The sequence below is a fragment of the Suricata suricatta genome, chromosome 5 (assembly GCF_006229205.1).
Source record: "Suricata suricatta isolate VVHF042 chromosome 5, meerkat_22Aug2017_6uvM2_HiC, whole genome shotgun sequence".
NCBI classification, from domain to species: Eukaryota; Metazoa; Chordata; class Mammalia; order Carnivora; family Herpestidae; genus Suricata; species Suricata suricatta.
This window is the reverse complement of record NC_043704.1, coordinates 49,443,035-49,463,355: the sequence shown is the minus strand read 5'-3', so window position 1 is coordinate 49,463,355 and position 20,321 is coordinate 49,443,035. Positions and strand designations below refer to the sequence as shown.

General features: G+C 41.4%; 1 long non-coding RNA gene across 1 annotated transcript in view; it reads right to left on the bottom strand.

Moving 5' to 3' along the window:
- Positions 1-12,019: 12,019 nt before the first annotated feature.
- The window catches only part of LOC115291611, a 10,605-nt gene continuing 2,303 nt past the window's right edge, over positions 12,020-20,321 (bottom strand). The window contains exons 2-3 of the long non-coding RNA XR_003908576.1: positions 18,824-18,892; positions 12,020-12,051 (exon numbers count right to left, since the gene is read on the bottom strand). This is a non-coding gene — a long non-coding RNA (uncharacterized LOC115291611). The remainder of the gene's footprint in view (positions 12,052-18,823; positions 18,893-20,321) is intronic.

Below are 20,321 nucleotides of genomic sequence, written 5' to 3'. Positions count from 1 at the left end.
ACATTAATTCGCCCCAATGTATCCTAAATAATCCCATAGTATCCTAAATAATCTATGCGCAGAGTTGAACATCTGTACATGCCTACCTTAAAATAAGTAATCTATTTGCATGTATAATGATTCTTTTTGATCTGGATTAGGCACTTCTAAATTTGAGGGTCCTTTTGTAACACCTTATTGCAGTGATGAGGGCGATATTCAGTGTCAGATACTGTGATACAATATTGGTAAACATGGTCATTTTTAATGATATTCCTGGATGTCCACTTGGACTTCTCACAGAAGAAGTGAGTGCCAACACTAAGTGAGTTGCTTAGAGTGCCACGTGACACATCTCTGGTCAGTGAGATGGAGGAGACTTGCGTGTGGAGGACGATGGTCCTGAATGCAAAGGAAATAACTTCATTTCAAAAGCACGAGGTACTTTCAGACTTTACTTTACTCCTTCTTCATCATGAAACAGGGTTTGAGGGGCGCCTGGGTGGCTCAGTTGGCTAAGCGGGCGACTTTGGCTCAGGTCGTGATCTGGCACTTCGTGGGTTCGAGCCCTGCATTCGGCTCTGTGCTGACAGCTCAGAGCCTGAAGCCTGCTTCAGAGTCTGTGTCTCCCTCTCTCTTTGGTCCTCCCCCACTCATACTCTGTGTCTCTCTCTCAAAAAGAAACATTTTTAAAAAAGCTTATCAGACAAAGTTTAATGCCGAGTGTCAGGATCACCATACTGGGGCCATGAGAGAAAAAAGATGAGCACAATACCTGTATATAGATAATGCCACAGGAAAAATGAGGAAAAAGAGGCTACCCCCTATGATGTCTCAGTCATTTTTTCAGACATGGGCTTTCTTCTTATTCCTTGTGTTCATAATAGAAAATATGTATCTTGTTTTCTAGAAATATTACTCTCCTTGGTATAGCTAAACATAAAAAAGAGCTACAAAATAGAACATTATTATATTTCCATTGTATTCATGTTAAATATGAGTAACCTGCTATCCAACTTGATGGGACAGGTTTTCATAGCAGATAAAAATCCTATTTACACACACACACACACACCAAAAAAATGGGTGTAAGTACAGTAAGAGCTATGAAAGACCATGAGAATTTTTGGCCTAAAAATTGGGTGGACTGTTTGAAGCAGAAGTGCTCACTGCCCCTGCCTGCTGACATGTGCCCCCACTATGGGGGGGGGCGGTCAGGTAACAGAGAGCCTAGAGCTCATGACTACCCTAATCACAGGCTAAGTGGTAATGAAGGAGGTACCTGCCAGCTATGAGTCAGCATCCCTGGAAAATCATCCATGTACAGTGGATCCAACTTACATTAGGTGTATACACCTGGTATACTAGCACTTTGTGGAACTACAGCACATGCCTTGCTGATTTTGCCTATTATAGCATCCAGCAGGATCCTTCAGTTCCCAGATCGACTCTGCCACATGACGTTGTAAAGTGATGTCCAAAGAGCTAACAGCATCCAAAACTACCTGAGAAAAAGTAGTAATCTCTGTCATCCAGCATCATCTGCTTGTAAGGGATATGCAGGAAACCAATAAATTATGAAGAAAATTACCAGTTCCCTGATCTCTGGAACTCACCATATTGGCCAAGTCCCCAACTCTGTTACATTTATTCTCAGATAACACCATCAGGAGCTGCCTCGAACTTTGGACTGACTACAGGCTCTCTCCAATCGCCTCCCCACATTTCAAAATATTTCTCTACATGTGCTTTTAATAGGTCTTAAATTTCTCTCTAAAGAGTGGTCCATCGTCATTTTTTATCTACATTCAATCCCTGTCAGTGCTAAATGTTTGAATTAGGACCGTGGTCCATTGGTCTTGAATCCCTCTCTTCTCAGTTAAGAGGTCAGTCAGGACATTCTAATCATAACACAGACATATGTAACTGGAAAAGCAATGTGGGAGATTGAGAAGAACTGGAGATACTTAACAAATGAAACAAGTGAAGTTTACATTTCATTATTCAGAGAGTCAGTTGTGCTAACTGGAAACAGGTGTCCTTTCTCCACATGCAGAATTCATGCAATTCTTACTGTAATTTTTCCTCTCTCATGCCTTGCCTCTTACTGGAATATTTATCTGCTACCTATGGAGTATTTGTTACACACTCTGCACTGTCATGTGTGTGCATTCACTTGGTTGAAACATCAAAAGAACCCCACCATCATGACCTGGGGCCCAATCCTTTATTAAGAACTATGGGTGCAGAGTTTAGGAGTTCCTGGGTAAGTCCAGATTGAGCCCTTGAAACAAAAACATATTTGGGTAAATCTGTGGGGATCTTCTCTAAAGGCTCCTCAGTGGAATGCCTAGGGATCTAGAGGAGGCAGTTGCTCACCAGGGCAGTGGTTGGGGTGTCATATGAGAAGTTATACTGACTTGTGACTGTGTAGCATGTTGTTTAGAGAATTTGCTAATGACGCTTTGTGTCGGTTCAAGCACCTTGCAAGGAAAACTGACTAAAAAAAATAGATCCCAAGAAGCACAATCAAGAAATACTTGAGGTAAACTGTCAACAGTACCCTTATTACATCCATCTTGGTGTCCTAGGAGTTATAAGGCCGAAAAATGATGTAATACATGAATGTGGGAATTATAACCATTCATTCTTTCAAGTCTGGGGCCATTGAGAAAATGACTACCAGGTATCTATATCTATCTATCATCTATCATCTATCTATCTATCTATCTATCTATCTATCTATCTATCTATCATCTATCTATCTATCTATCTATGTCATCTATTTATATGCAGGTTTACATCAGCTATATCCATATCATCATCTCTATCTATCTAATAATATCTGTATCTATACCAAAGAGGTGGTAGATGCTATCTCTTATCTACATTTTTAAATAAGGTGAGGTAGGTTAATATTAGTGGCAGGATAGTGTGCCATGAATTACATACAAATGTTTACACATTAAACACTGATAGGTTGTATTTATTAAAATATATGAAGATCACATCTACATACAGATATGCCTTCAAATGCAGTATATGATCCTTGTTCAAAATAAAAATTGCAAGCATTCAAGAAGCATTCTAGTTCTAGGGCACCTGGGTGGCTCAGTCTGTTCGGCATCTGACTTTGGCTCATGTCATGATCTCATGGCTGGTAGGTTTGAGACTAAGACCAGCTCTGTGCTGACCGCTCAGAGCCTGCTTCAGATCCTCTGTCTCCCTCTCTCTCTGTCCCTCCCCTACTTGTACTCTATCTCTCTCAAAAATAAACCAAATAAACAATGAAGCATTCTTGTTCTGATATGATGACCGAGGAGTACTAATTTTAATAATTTTTAGGACTGAAGTTAATTATTAAGAAATATCATTGTACAATCATATTCCCTTTTGGGAAGGAGGTATCCTCTACCAATATCTGGGAAGTCGTCTTCATCACGACCACTTCAAGTAGTATTCTCCACTTTTATCCATTCATATTGCAAGATATATCAGTATTTTACTAGCATCTCACTACCTTTTCTTTTTTATTTAATGAATTTCTAAGATTTTATTTTATTTCCAGTTTGTTAACATATAGTGTTATATTAGCTTCAAGTGGACAATATAGTGATTCAACAAATCCATACATCACCCAGAGCTCTTCACAACAGTTGTATTCCTTAATTCCCAGCATGTATTAATCTATCCCCTGCCCCACACCTTCCCTCTGATGGGGGCCATCAGATTATTGTGTATAATGAAGGGTTTATTTCTTGATTTGTCTCTACTGTCAAGTAATGATTAAATTCCTGGTGGAGGAGGGAACTATGTGCTCCCTAAAGGGTCTTCTCATTGCCCTTCTGATTTTTTATTATAATAATTCTAACGTGTTCTCTCTTTTGCTTTATTGTCTCCTGTTGTCATGATATGGGCAAGCAGTTCCTTACTCCTTTGTGCAGCCAACAGATGATGCCTACTACACAAAACAAATTCACCCCAATGTCCCCTCTGCCCTCTACAACCATGGCTTTCTGTAATAGTTACTTGTAGGGACAAAGAGTGACCAATTTTGGTCCATTGATTGGGACATCCTGACAACCCCTATCACCTTGAAGAAGTTATAGAAGATGAGACCTTCACACTACAACAACCTTAAAGATTTCAGGACCAAAGATTAGTCAGGGGTGAAGTGATGAGGGATAGAAACAGAAAAGGGTTCACCTTTAGCCCAGAAGGTGGACCTGTAGCCTGCATAGATTTGATAAGATCAAGTATGTGCTGGTTGCTACATCCAGGGTCTCATTACTGCCTGTACATCCTACCAAACTGAGCGGTAACCAAGGGAGGAATGTTGGAATAGTATTTTAGAAGTAGAAAATTTGAGGTAGGAACATTTATGATCTAATACTCCCTGCAAGACCCTCCCCCTGAGCAGCTTTATACAGCCAAAGTGCAGCTCTTTCTGCCCACCGGTCCTGTCCTGTGCTACTGGAATTAACGTACAATGATGTGCCATAAAATATTTTAAGAATTTTTTCCTGACCATTGTACTCAATGATCCCACATCAATTTTGTAACAAAAATCGCAAGTGCAGCTGTTATTCTCCAAAGCCAATACTTAGACAGGAGTTTTGATGGAGAGGAGTATGGGCTTTTTTTTTAGGAGGCCAGCCATTTGGGAAGAAGGCAGACTCTTGCCCACACACCATCTTCAAAGTCCTCGCATGGCTGAAAGGTTTTTTTTTCATAATGTTTCTTTATATTGAGAGAGAGAGAGACACAGTGTGAGTGGGAGAGGGGCAGAGAGAGAGCGAGACACAGAATCTAAACCAGGCTCCAAGCACAGGCTGTTGTCACAGTGCCCATGGATGTGCTGGAAGTAAAACCACGAGACCATACCTGAATGAAGTCAGAAGCTTACCAGACTCAGCCACGCACATGACCACGCCCCGAAGTTTAAAAAAAAAAAAAACTTTAGGGCAGTTAATCCATAAAAGAGGAATACGTTTATCTGTAACACTTCTTGGTTGCCTTCAGACTCAGTTATGCCAGCTCCAGGAAATATTGTGCTGCTTGGAGGTGTCCCAAGGAAAGGATGTATAAGAGGGTTTGGTTCTGAGTCTTCCTAGGAAACAATGCATGATATATAGATATACAAAGAAAGATTTGGTTCATCAATCTTACAGGCTAACGTTACAAGCCAAAACTTAAGACTACTAAGTTTGCTAGTGGGGACTGGGAGTGTTTCAATACAACTTAAAAAACAAGAAGTCCTCTAGGTTTATTGTGTTGCTGCCAAAAGAAGGGTATCCTTCTTTTGTGAGGCTGATATATATACACACTAAGAATAAATCAGATGGGGAAACTCTACCAAAAGGATGCAGCAGAGCCATGGTGCATGCTCCTGAAGAAGGAGCTGGCCTTGGATTGCATTGTGTGGGGTACTGATCTCTGGGCTGCACTGGAGAGAACAGTCCTCTGTTTAGAGCACTTTGGAAAGAGGGTTTATTGCCTTCCAAAGGTCAAAAGACTGTGCAAGTGCCAGCCAGAGGCCTTTCAGTAACAGGGTGGGGAGGTTCATCTCCAGAAGAGGGGAGCAGGTCCCAATCCAGGCCATGCCAGATCCTTTAAGAGATCAGGATTTGAGTCCCAACCGAGTCCTAAGGAGAAACTGCAGGAGAATCGTGGCTCAGGGCTAGCTGACTGCCCTCTCTATTCTTTGAGTGCGCCTGAACGATATGGGTGGAAAGCCCCAGCCCCTGGAGGAGAGTTTGGGGTGACACCATTCGCCCTCCCAACATCAACACAATGCAACTTCAGAGAGCAGCACAGTGGGCCCCCAGTGGAGGCAAACATGCTTACACCAAACCCTGCCCCGCTGTGCCTGGCCACCGATTATTTAGTGGAGCAAGACTGACTGGCCCAGCAGAGCCAGCCCCTCCTGCAGACCAGCACAGCCACCGGCCCCAGGCACCAACAGACCACATTATTTTTCTCCTTTTTTCCCTTTGTGTCTCCTCCCTCTTCTAGTTTTTTTTCTTTTGGAATCTGGCTCAGAGTTTCTGATTTCCTTTTTCCTCCATATATATGTATGTATTTGATCAGGCTTTTTTATTCTATTCTCATTCCATCCTTTGCCTTTTCTTCTGCCTTTCTCCTTCTTTTGGTTCTGTTTTGTTTTATTTTCTTCCTTTCTGTTTCCTTGGAATCAGCCTTATAGTTTTTTGACTCTCAGTTTGATTTCCTTACCCTCCTGTTTCTCTTTTTATGAATTGAGATTTACCACTTCCCACACCCCGCCTTTTGTTTCTCAGTGTTCCTTCAACAAACCAATTAAAGTACACCTAGTCGAAGGTCCATACTCACCATGACTACACCAATCACATCTGCAAAAAACAGACCAGCGGCATAGAGCATCTAAAATATAACAGCTGACTGCACAAAACATACACCAGAAGGGTGTCCTGGGGTGTAAGCCTATGACCGCTTATTAATATACCAGTACTCTCAGGCCCAGGCATATAAGAGCTCTTATAACATGCATAAGACAGAAACTGAGCCAAAGTGACAATCCAGAGGAATTCTCCACAAAACAAAGGTCAAGATGAAATCATAGCCAGAGAATAGCTCAAAGCAGATATAAACGATCTATCTGAAGAAGAGTTTACAACAACAGTTATAAGACTAATCGCTGGGCTTGAAAACTACATAGAAGACACCAGAAAAACCCTTGCTGCAGAGATCAAAACCTAAGACCTAGTCAGGATGAATTGAAAAATGGTATAACTGGGATGCAGAATACACTAGATACAATGACAGCAAGGATGGAAGGAGAAGAGGAGAAAATAGGTGAAATAGGAGATATAATTTTGCAAAATGATGAAGCTGAAAAAGGGAAAGAAAATTACTCTATCATTAGGGAAAATGTAAAGAATTAAGTGATTTCATGAAATAAAATATTATCCATAAGTGATTTCATGAAATAAAACATTACTCATATCATAGGAGTCCCAGAAGAAGAAGCAGGAAAACAAGGGGAAGAAGATTTGTTTGAACACATTACAGTTGAAAACTTCCCCATCTGGGGAAGGAAACAGACATCCATTTCCAAGGGGTACAGAGAACTGCCTTCAAACCTAACGAAAACAGGTCAACACCCCAATATGTCACTGTGAAACTTGCAAAATACAAAGATAAAGAAAGAGTTCTAAGAGCAGCTAGAGGGGAACCTGGGTGGCTCTGTCGGTTAAGCCTCCGACTTTGGCTCAGGTCATGATCTCATGTTTGTGTGTTCGAGACCCATGTCGGGCTCTGTGCTGACAGCTCAGAGCCTGGAGCCTGCTTCGGATTCTGTGTCTCCCTCTCTCTCTCTGCCCCTCCCCGCTCATGCTCTGTCTCTCTCTGTCTCAAAAATAAATGAAACATTAAAGTAAATTAAAATAAATAAATAAAAATAAAAGCAGCTAGGGACAAAATATCCTTAAACTATCAGGGTAGTCACATAAGTTTATTAGCAGAAGTGTCCCCTGAAGCGTATCAGGCCAGAAGGCAGTGGCAGGAAATATTCAATGTGTTGATGAGGAAAAATATGCATCCAACATTCTCTTTCCCAGCAAAGCTATTATTCACAGTAAAAGAAGAGATGCAGACTTCCCTAGACAAACAAATCTAAAGAAGTTAGTGATCACTGGGGTACCTGGGGTCTCAGAAGGTTGAGTCCAACTTTGGCTCAGGTCATTATGTCATGGTTTGTGAGTTGAAGCACCACATAAGGTTGTGTGCAGACAGCTCAGAACCTGGAGCCTGCTTGAGATTCTGAGTCACCCTACCTCTCTGCCCCTCTGCCATTGCCACTTGCACTCTGTCTGTGTCTCTGTCTCTCTGTCTCTCTGTCTCTCTCTCTGAAAAGAAAACAAAAAACAAAAATAAAGGAAGTTAGTGATAACTAAAGCAGCCCTATAAGAAATTCTAAGAGAGGCTCTGTCAGTAGAAAGCAGCAAGGTCTATAAAGGACTAGAGAACATCACCACAAACACAAAATCTACAGATATCACAATGACAGTAAATTCATATCTTTCAAATCCCTCTGATTTTAGTGCACTAAATGTCGCAATCAAAAGGCATAGGGTATCAGAATGGATTAAAAAAGTAACAAAAACAAAACAAAACAAAATGAAAACAATAAAAAAAAAAACCCACAAGATCCCTCAATAAACTGCCAGGAAGAGACTCTTTTTAGACCTGAGGACACTTGCAGAATTGAAAGTGAGGGGATGGAGAACGTTCTATCAAGCTAATACATGTCAAAGGATTAGAAAATTAGGTTAAAATTATTTTAAACATGTATTCATTTTTGAGAGATAGAGCAGAGCATGAGTACAGGAGGGGCAGAGAGAGAAACAGAGGGAGACAGAATCTAAAGCAGGCTCCAGGCTCTGAGCTGTCAGCACAGAGCCCAACACGGAGCTCGAACTCACTGACCACAAGATCATGCCTGAGCCCAAGTCGGACATTCAGTCGACTGAGCCACCCAAGTGCCCCAGAAAAAGTAGATTTTAAAACAAAGACTGCAACAAGAAGTGAAGAAGGGCATTCTATCATAATCCAAATGGCTATCCATCAAGAAGAGCTAACAGCTATAAATATATCGGCCCCCACATTGGGACCATTCAAACACACAAATCAATAACAGACATAAGCAAATACTGACAATAATACCATAACTGCAGAAGACCTTAATATCCTACATACAGCAATGGACAGATCATTGAAGCAGCAGATCCACAAGGAAACAATGATTCTCAATGACCACTGAACCAAATGGACTTAAGAGATCTGCTGAGAATATTTCATCTTAAAGCAGCAGAAGACACATTCTCCCCATATGCACATGGAACATTGTCCAGAATAGATGACATATGGAGCCACAAATCAGTCTTCCACCGGTATAAAAAGACTGAGTTCATACCACAACACTATGAAACATGAAATCAAACACAAAAAGAAAATAGGAAAGCCCTAAAATATGTAAAGATTAGGGGCACCTGGGTGTCTCAGTCGGTTGAGTGTCCGGCTTCGGCTAAGGTCATGATCTCATGGTTCGTGGGTTCAAGCCCCGTGTCGGGCTCTGTGCTTACAGCTATCTCAGAGCCTGCAACCTGCTTCAGATTCTGTGTGTCTCTTTCTCTGCCAATATTTACAGCAGTGCTATCAACAATAGCCAAATCATTGGAAGAGCTCAAATGTCTATCAACCAATGAATAAAGGAGATGGCATATATATGAGGTCATATATATTGATATATATATTGTGTATACACACACACACAAACACACACTCACACTGGACTATTACTCGCAATAAAAAGAACGAAATCTTGTGATGATGTGGAAGGAACTGGATGGAACTGGAGGGTATTTTGCTAAGTGAAGTGAGTCAGTCAGAGAAAGACAGATATCATATGATTTCACTCATTATGTAGAATTTGAGAAACACAACAGATGAAACAGGGGAAGGAAAGGCAAAATTAGATCAAAACAGATAGACAAACTACAAGAGACTCTTGAATATAGAGAACTGAGGGTTGCTGGAGCAGAGGAGGGTGGGGTGATTAGTTAAATGAGTGATGGGCATTGGAGAAGACTCTATTGGAGATGAGCACTGGGTGTCGTATGAATCTCTGGGTACTACTCCTGAAACCAATACTACACTTTATGTTACCTAATTTGAATTAAAGATAAATAAGTAAATAAAATAACTATAAATGAATTAAATTCTTCAATCAAGATATACCAATCAGCTGAATGGACAGAAATGGGAAGACACACCTAATAAGGTGCCTTTAAGAGACTTCCTTCAGGGGCGCCTGGGTGCCTCAGTCAGTTAACCATCTGACTTTGGCTCAGGTCATGATCTCACAGTTTGTGGGTTCAAGCCGTGCATTGGGCTCTGTGCTGACAGTTAGCTCAGGGCCTGGAGCCTGTGTTTGGATTCTGTGTCTCCCTCTCTCTCTATCCCTCCCCTGCTAATGCTGTCTCTCTCAAAAATATAATAATAAAAAAAAACATTAAAAAAAAAAACAAAGAGAAAGACTCACTTCAGCTTTAGGAACACAGTCAGACTAAAAGTGCTGATGTGGAAAAAGATATTCCATGCAAACAGAAACCAAAGGAAAGCCAGGTAGCTATGCTTAGATTGACAAATAGACTAAGCCAAGGTCTCTAATAGAAAACAGCAAATGTCATTATGAAATAGGGGGTCATTTATGGAGGGTTTTTAGCTATGTGGTGTTTAGAAGAACACATTAAGGTTTTCCCTCCAGGTTAGTTTTGGAAGGACATGAATAGGGTGTTTCTGTAACTCATGTAGTACTTTCCACTTTCCAAACCAACACCTTTTCCCATAAATGTTGGTGTATCTGTAGGTTCCTCAATTAGAGCTTGAATAAGGTTTATGAACATCTGTATCTTAAGGGTTCTCTAAATGACTAGCTGATATTCAAAAACCTAATTCAGTAATGAGGGGGAGAATGCTAAATGACAATTTCAGAAGGACCTCTTGTTTTCAGATTTCGATGTGTGTGGGAGAACAATATTTTGATGAAAATCATGGTTCTTTCCTGTAACCAGGAGCCTATAGTTAGTCAAAACCAACTTGTACAGGATAATTTACAGTAACCTGTTTTCTAACCTTTTGCTATTATACACTGCATTTTTTTTCTCCTATGCTTTTTGATATACATTGCTATCTGGTATTTTAATCTCCAAAGAAGTTATTTGTCCTTTCAGCCATAATACCCCTCTGTAAGGTTTCTGATATTAATTTTGGGGGAGTTTTTCTTTGCTTACAATTGCATCCCAAAAATGAGCACCACTATAGAAGGTTTATCCACTCAAGCACTGTCCTTCCTTTGCTTCCACATCATCTCTATAAAAACCCTACCACCATCTCCTATGGAAGGAATATGCTTAACCATTTGAAGAAACAAACAACATGTCAAGTGAACTCTTGAACATTTGAACATATATCAGTTCACCTTTTTACATTATACAGTAGCACCTTTCACTTTGAGCACCTTTCTCACATGGCCTAAACACCTTGCCCACTCCTAACATGGGCATAAAACTCAGTAGGACATCTTTCCCTGCCTCTCAGCCCACATTTGCTCATGCGCATAAGACACTGATGTGAGTTGGCCCTCACTTTCCCAGATTCCATTCTTGGTAATGGCTCCCACAGTACCTGCATAGGTAGAATTTCTGGCCACGTGCTGCACATGTGCAGAGAGGACTTGTGGCCCACATTGGCCTACTGTGGCCAAAACCTACAGTCGTGCTTTTCCTTCACCTGTCCAGGCCTCCAGAGGACCAGTCTTGAATTCCATCTCAACCAAGCCCACACACCTAAGTTTACATTTCAAACGAGAAGGGATAGAGTCTCTGGACAGAACAATCCCCCCTTGCACCAATGTTATCCCACCGTGTTTTTGATGCCTTCTCTCATTTCTCCCTTTGGTATTATCAAACTTCACACATGTGCCCAAAGAGAATGCAGGCAAGCCCATCAAGCGTGGCACCTCCCACAATGCAGGTGACGTTCAACAGATGGGGAGCAGGGACCGGCTATCCAGGATCACTCTGTGTAATATAAACGCTCAGGCTCCGATCAGTCCCACTACTGCAGCAGACCCTATGACGTTCGGGGATTCCTGTTTTATACTTCAGGGCTAACATTGTGGGCACAGCTAAGCTGTCCCAGAATTTACATCTTAAACAGTCCTTCTGTTTCCATGGTGCCTGTAGAGTCTGACAGAGCATGGTCATAAATTGTCCCTGTCATCATGACAGATAATCATAAATGACGTGTTTACCACGAAATTAACTTCCACTGCCAGTCCTTGATCCTCCCTTCTCAGAACAGCTCAGAGAACAGAGTTCCTAGCAGCTCAACTTCCTGGATCGCCCACTGCTAGCACACTTTCTTGAGTCTCAGATTCAGAGAAAGGATTGCAAAACACTTTAAGTCCCTTTCATCTTTCTGGTTCAAACAGTTTTTCCATAGCATCCACCTTCCATTCCTGGGGTGTCCCTTGATTTTCAACACATGGAAATTAACCAAATATATAAATGCAAATGATACTCATCCAATTTCCCTCAGAGGCTCTACTCCACCCTTTCTTTTTGTCTCCCATCTACTCTCTATATTTGTGCCATGACATCCAACATTGTTTTCAAGAGTACTGATAATTCAAAGGAAGAGAATCACTCTCTGCTCCAGAGGCTCACCAGGAATACAGTCTTCCTGCAAAAATGAACATAGTGTACCCAATTCCCAGGGCTTGGGAAAGATTAACGTGCACAACGTAAGATTCTCAGGCCAGCGTCCTGGACACAGTGCATCCTCATACACTTGGAGCATGTGGTAGATACTCAGTAAACATCCCTTTGATGGAGGAGTACACATGTGTACTCCAAAGAGCCTTGCTCAGATACCAATGCCTTATCTAGTCCCTTTCCGACTTGCAAGGGATTCGCAGGGAATAACATCTTCTCAAAAGCTGTTAGTAATTTCCACTGGCCACAGCAGTACTTGTGTTGGGATAAGATGGTTGGGTATAAGGGTCTCAGGTGTGCTCTTCTGCTTTCTCTACCTTAGTGCTACTGGAGATGATGTCTGGGGACAGCAACCTCAATGCTTGTTAAAAGTACCAATTAATGACCTTCATCCAAACTTAGAGAAGTCATGATATCTGAGTGTGGGCCCCAGACTCTCTTTTTAATGAGAGCACCAAGCGGTTTTTGTATACATGAAATTTTCACAAGGAATGTTAAAAATGTCATTCTCAGCTTTGCCTTCCCCTTGGAATCTCCATTATAGTTTTTTGAACTATCATCTGTAATGTCCCAACCCCAATGATTCTGGCACTTAGGCCGTAATGGGGCCCAGCATCAATTAGGTCTTCAGGAAGTGGCCAATGACTCCAATGTGAGGCCAAAATAAACACTGAGGCTCCCAGTATATTTCTGAGGACAGAGTACTGGGTCTCATCAATGTGGAGCCTCTATGAATAGGGCTGCACTGTGTAAGATTTGATAGGGGAGCATCAGTCCACCTCACATTCCTGATGTTGTACCAGACATTGTGTGAGTCTCCAGGAGACAAGCACACCCATTAGTGGGACAGGAGTAAACCACATTGGGGCCTCCACTTAGAAACTCCATATGTGTACAGATTTTCACATGCTCCAAAAATGAACAGAAAAGCAGCCCAATCAAATAGACCTTACCTGGCCATGGAAGACTTTTCAATGTTATTATGAATGTCATGGAAGACATTGGGACAGAGGGTAAGCCTAAGAGAAAGGAGGAGCACAGGAACAGGGAGACAGGAGAGGTATTTCTGTGACCACCAGTGAAATAAACCTAGGCTTCTAGAATCCAATGAAGATGAGCTTCCCAAACCACATTTTAAGATTGAGTTTTCTCCTTTAACTTTGGTGCCTCACTTGTGTCATCTGCTTCATTCATTCCCACTTACCTGGGTGTGTGGTTCTTCTCTCCTTTCTCTTCATGTGACGGGCCTCTTTCCTTATCCAAAGAACCTGACCAGATCTACTCTAGAGGCAGAAAGACCTATTGATAGCAAAATACACGACTCTGGCTGGAAAGTCTACAATTTCAAAATCAGGACTACGCTCAATGGAGAGTAGGACACATTACAGAAGTGTATAGAGAATTCTTTCTCCAAATGTTGTTTCCTCTTGGCCTCTTGGAACACTTAGTAAGACTTTTCAATATTCAGCTCGCTCAATTCCACTTCTAAGTACTATTGAATCAAAAATAAGAAGACATATCAGATTTGAAACTGTGGGCAACAGTATCCTATGCCATGTAGATTCTAGAATTATCACTAATTCACAGTGAAGGCAACAGAGAACCTGAGGGAAGGGGAAGGTTTAAGTCAAGATAAAACGTCATGAATACTTCCTTACATGGAAAAATGCCTGATTCTTTCCTTGAAATGATGTCATCTGTGCCAAGTCGCATTATAAAATTTTAAGACCATGAACATATACTAATTATATGATACTGGCTTCCTTTTGCTGAAAATTTAAAACAGGGAGAATATATCTTTCATAGTGTACAAAATGAAATTGCAACGTAGGAAGCCCAGGACTAATATAAAATCTGTATTTGCAAAGGCTAGGATCCCCTGTAAATGAGGAGAGAGACTTCATTTTTTATCAGGGAATCTGTCAGAGAGACCCTGATCCACATGAACAATGTTAACATCAGCTGTAATGTGACAAATTGGTATCAGTGGCCTCATGCATGTAGAAGGACTCATCATTATTGTGATAGAGTTTCCAAAGGAGGTAAAAAAAAAAAAAAACACACACACACCCTACCAATTTTAATAGGATACCAATCATGGAAATATAGAAGATTATGGCAAATAGCAAGCCACAGATTCCTCCCATGGCCTATCGTCTTCAATGTATTTTATTTTATTAAAATTGTTTAATGTTTATTATTTTTGAGAGAGACAGAGCAAAGGCAGAGAGACGGGGAGAAACCACATCTGAAACAGGCACCAAGCTGTCATCACAGAGCCTGACACAGAGCTAACACCCATGAACCATGAGATCTCATGAGCTGAACTCAGATGCTTAACCACTGAGCCACCCACAAACCCTTTCAATGTATTTTAAATAGTAAGTCTTTGAAACAATCTAGATAGCAAGGCTCTTTTTCAGAACGCTGTCTTATTCGGACCAAATTTTCAGAATGCTGTCTTATTCAGGGCCAAATAGCCATCTGATTTCTTTGATCACTTTCTATTTCTTTTAAGTTTATTTATTTATTTTGAGCAAGAGAGAGTGTATGGCGGAGGGGGGCGGGAAGAGGATAAGAGTATGCCAAGCAAACTCTGCTGACAGTGAGCAGCCTGACACAGGGCTTGAACTCAAAACTGTGACATCATAACATGAGCTGAAATCAAAACTCCAACACATAACTGACTGAAGCAACCATGAGCCCCTATTTGTTCATGTTCCTTAATCTAGTTTACAAAGACTCATGCCAAACCCAGACAGGACTTAGGTATATAATCTTGATCTTTACTGGGGTCCCTGACACATCCCCATATTGATCTGTCACCAAATGGTTATTTTTAATAATTTGCAGGTCATAAATTCATGACAGGAATTCCTCATGCTGTATAGCAGCCTGGTCATAGAGAATGGAGACAGAGCCCAGAGATGGAACTCAGGCATGTCCTAAAAAGCTAAATTTGACTAGTCCAACACAAATTTGCTAGGCAAGACCTGCAGAGATAGAGAAGTAAGGTTTGCAAGTTGTAAATGCACAGCATCTCACTGGGAAATGAGGACACAGTTCCTAGCTAAGTCAAGTCAAAATTTACCTGAGAAGTAGCCATTTCTTCCTCTCCCTTCTGCTCTCGAGTGCTTTCTGAGGTGACATTATGTGGAGAAATCACACCTGTAGGCCTTTAAAGGCCTCAGCATAGCCTCTTCACCTGCTCTCATCACTTCAGAGGCAGAAACATCCTGAAATGCTCAAAAGCTCACCCTCTCAATGACTTTGTCACAGGAAAGAGTCAGAAAAAATGGAGCTCCTGCATGGCGACCTCCATGTGAGTTTCTCCTTCCCGGTTTCAGATGTACTCCCCTCCCACAGACAGCCACACATCCTGCCACACTGCAGGGAACCGGGCTGCAGTCAACTGCCCCTTCCAAGTCCACGGCCAACAGAGTGTCATCGTCTCTTCAACTGAAAGCCAGACACAGTGCTCCCAAATACATCTGTGAATCCTCATGCTAACCCTGACCTCACCGGAGAATCTCCTGGAGCTCATAGTTAAAGCAGCACCGATGCTCTCATCCTGACCAATAGAGGACTCTGGCAGAAGGCACAGGTGATGCTGGTTCTGAAAACTCGCCATGGGACCTTTATTGTAAACCCAGGCTGATAGGCGGTTTGTGCTTTCAGGTTTTCATGTGCATATAAATCATTTGGTGTTCCAAGTCCCTTAGAAGAAATGGTGATTCTGCAATTTGGAATGGGGTCTGTGAATGGGCATCTTTCACCAGTTTCTTGTAAGTTCGGATCCTGCTCCCTGAGACCCACGTTTAGTGGCACAAGCGCAGTCTCAGCACACCTGAGCCCCCCACAGCCACCACCCGATGTTAACACAGACAATTCCTGCTGAGTTCCAGGGAAGAGGATACCACGTAGGTTCCACTGTTGTGAGTTGACTGTTGATTCCCAGCTAAGACCACCATCACCATCCTGCAGGACCACATGCTTTCATTGCACTTTAAAGTTTACTGGAAGAAGATTCTGGAATACACTAATGTCTGAACCGATCTCCATTTGGAAAACAATATGTATAAATCAATCACTGCAATGTGGATTGAGCACGAATTTCCTGTTTACAATGAATTGATGGTGTCCCTGTACGGAACTTCACATAGATGGTGTGACTTAATCCCAATAATATCCTGTGGGTTGCCCACTAGGCATCCCACAGTAACCATGAAGATGTAGGTACTGGGCCTGACCCATTTGCCATCTTCTGTTTACCTATGGATTGAAAAAGAACATATGCAACCAGAAGAATGAAATATGGATGAATTGAAAAATACAGAAAGGAAGGTTAGATTCAAAGTCCAGAGACTTTACATTATTGTGTTTGCCTTTTTTTTTTTTTAACAGGATAGTAAAATGTTGTGAGTTTATAAGTAAATGCCAGTTTCCTGTACTTGGTACACTCTCATCAGCAATATATGCTCAGTTTAATTTCTCCAAACTTGAGTTACCACTTTCTCTAGTTTAATCATTTGAGAAAACCGGAATTGTTATCACCCTGTCGTTTCCCTGCTTTCTAGGAGGAGTATGTATGAAACGTATCATCTACAAATAATATTATGTGTTATATAAAAATTAATATCATAGAGGGGTGGTTCAGTCGGTTGAGTGTCTGACTTCAGCTAATGTCATGATCTCACAATCCGTGGGTTCGAGCCCCGGATCAGGCTCTGTGCTGACAACTCAGACCTGGAGCCTACTTGAGATTCTGTTCTCCCTCTCTCTCTCTGTCCCTCCCCTGCTCACTCTGTCTCTGTCTCTGTCTCTCAAAAGTAAAATTTAAAAAGACAAAAAAATTTTAAATGAATATCATAGAATATATTATGTATCATAAATAATGCCATATATATCATACATCTATATATCTATTTAAATGCAGATATCTATATCTATCTAGGTATCATCTCTCTATCTATATAGATACAAATTTCAGCCTTAAATGAAGGCCATCCTTCCCTTGGGGACAATGCAGGTGAGCCTGGAGGAACTGATATTAAGTGGAATAAGACATCGAAAGTGGCAAATACTATATTATTTCTATTATATCTGGAACCTAATAGCATTCAACTCCTACAGCAGAGTAGGATTGTGATTGCCAAGAGCTGAATAAAGGCACAGTAAGAGAAAGGGTCAAATGGTACAAAATTTCAGGTATACATGAAATTCTGGAAATCTAAAGGACAGGATGGAGATACATATAATTATGTGTGTATTGTACTGGACATTTGCTACGAGACTGTATCTTTCATGTTCTCAACAAAAATTAAAATTAAAAGTCCTGGGGAACCTGTGTGGCTCAGTTGGTTAAGCATCCAATTTTAGCACAGGTAATGATTTCAGTTTGTGGGTTTGAGCCCCGCATTGGGCTCTTTGCTGACAGCTCAGAGCCTGGTGCCGACTTTGGATTCTGTATCTCCCTGTCTCTATGACCCTCCCCTGCTCACCCTCTGTATCTCTCTAAAATAAATAAAACATTAAAATTGAAAAAAACAAAATTCCTAATTATATGAGGTGATGGGCATATTGATTAGTGAGATTGTTATAATCATGTCATAATATATACATATATTTATACTTTGTTACTTGAGCAACTACTGAAAATCTGCAGGAAAGGAAAATAGGATTCTGGGTGAAGGCTCATGAAAAACAGGATTGAATAGGAAAGATAGAAATGAAGACAGTAAAAGATATAGTCAGTCCTCTGCTCCCAATTACCTGCTTCTGGGTTTTTGGAATTGTGAGCACCAGCCCTGGGAGATGAAAGGAACAATGACTCAGAATCTCCCCTTCTCTAATCTGTCCTAGGAAAGGGGGAGACCCCAGAGCCAGTCCAGACCTGGACACAGGCTCAGAAGGGGGTGGATATTGTTTGGGCAAGGGAGGGAGCTGGCTGCAGGCTCTGATATGTCTGTCTCTAGGATGCTTCCCGCTCTGTCCGTCCGAAGCCTGCCCAGAGAATTTTAACACCTGGAGTTCATATTATGTTACTCTTTTTAGTCTCTTTCTATTTCATAAAATAAAATAAAATAAAAAGCAACTTTACATAAACATAATTTTCTGGGACAATTATGTTAGAAAACTTGAATTCTTAATGAGAATGTAAAATAAATGCCACTACTACTGCTGCTAAGAAAAACTTTAAAAAAAAAAAAAAAAGAACAACTCTTTGGTTCATGGATGACCCATCAGAAGTGACACCACATCTCACACCACAACACAGAAAGGAAAGTGGACCAACTGCAGCCAAGTCCCCTGTACATCACCTCTTCCTCTCATTCTCTCCACAATCCTGAATTCAACAATGTGCCCATTTGCTCTATTCTTAAAGGCCCTACATGGCAGGAATCATGTCTCTTCATCCTTTTTTTGAATGACAAGATGCCATACAAACAATCAGTTTCTATCTGTTTTCAACTCTACACATGCTCAGTGTTCTCAAAATAGTAAAAGGAGCTTGGAATGAGTCTCACCTGGGCACCATGAAGGAGCTTCCTTCTATGGAATGAGGAGAGGACACTGGATGACTCACTCCTCTTTCTCTGAGAGGGAAGCAGGTTCAGATTCTAGTGCCATCCTAACCCCGGTCTCCATGGGACATCCTCAAATATTGCAATGAGTCCTTGTTGCTGCAGAGAGTGTCCCTAGTGAGACTGAACTGATGGCCCCATAGGGATTCAACCGCCAGAAACCTTAGGCTGACTCTGGGCCATCAGGTGGAGCATAGACCTGTTCTTCTGAAGCAGTATCCTTGATGCAGTTGTGATGCTTCCTGTCCCTGGACAGAACATTCTAGCATAAAAAGCCTCTGCTTCAGTTAACACTGGTTACAGATTGTGGGCATGAGTCTAGATATTTTATGGGTTTTCACCTTGCCTTGTTAAAGGATCTTCTCCCTTCCTGGGGCTGCATTAAAGCACGCCTTATGGGGGCAAAATTAATGGCCTATCCTTAATGCCACTTAGAGATTCTGCACCGACCATCAGGAGCGCCAGTTTCTTGACAAACCATTAAATATGTTAACTGCCATTATGAAACTCTAGTCAAAACCCCATTCCCAGGTAAATGTTAAGCAAAGAAAATATGTCATATTGAAAGATACACATTCAGGAACATGGCGGCTTAGTCAGTTAAGTATCTCTGTCTTGGTTTGAGCTTAGGTCACGATCTCATGGTTTGTGTGTATGACCCATGCCTTGCACTTCACGCTGTCAGTACAGAGCTTGATTAGTGTGCTCTTTCTCTTCTCTCTCTGCCCCTACCCTGTTCTCTCTTTCTCAAAACAAATACATTTTGGGGCGCCCAGGGGGCTCATTCAGTTCAGCAGCCGACTTCGGCTCGGTCATGATCACACGCATCATGGGTTTGAGCCCCGTGTTGGGTTCTGTTCCGATAGCTGGCTCAGAGCCTGGAGCCTGCTTCGGCTTCTGCGTCTCCCTCTCTCTCTGACCCTCCCCAGCTCGCACTGTCTCTGTCTCTAAAAAATAAATGACCAAATAAATAAATAGACCAATAACCAGTGAAGAAATTAAATCCATTATCAAAAATCTCCCAACAAATAAGAGCCCAGGGCCAGATGGCTTCCCAGGGGAATTCTACCAGACATTTAAAACAGAGCTAATACCCATTCTTCTCAAACTATTCCAAAAAATAGAAATAGTAGGGAAACTTCAAAACTCGTTCTACGAAGCCAGCATCACCTTGATACCCAAACCAGACAGAGACCCAGTCAAAAAAGAGAACTACAGACCAATATCCTTAATGAATACAGATGCAAAAATACTCAAGATACTAGCAAATTGAATTCAACAGCATATAAAAAGAATTATCCATCACGATCAAGTGGGATTCATTCCTGGGTTACAGGGATGGTTCAATATCCGCAAATCCATCAATGTGATCCATCACATTAACAAAAGAAAGGATAAAAACCATATGATCCTGTCAATAGATGCAGAAAAAGCATTTGAC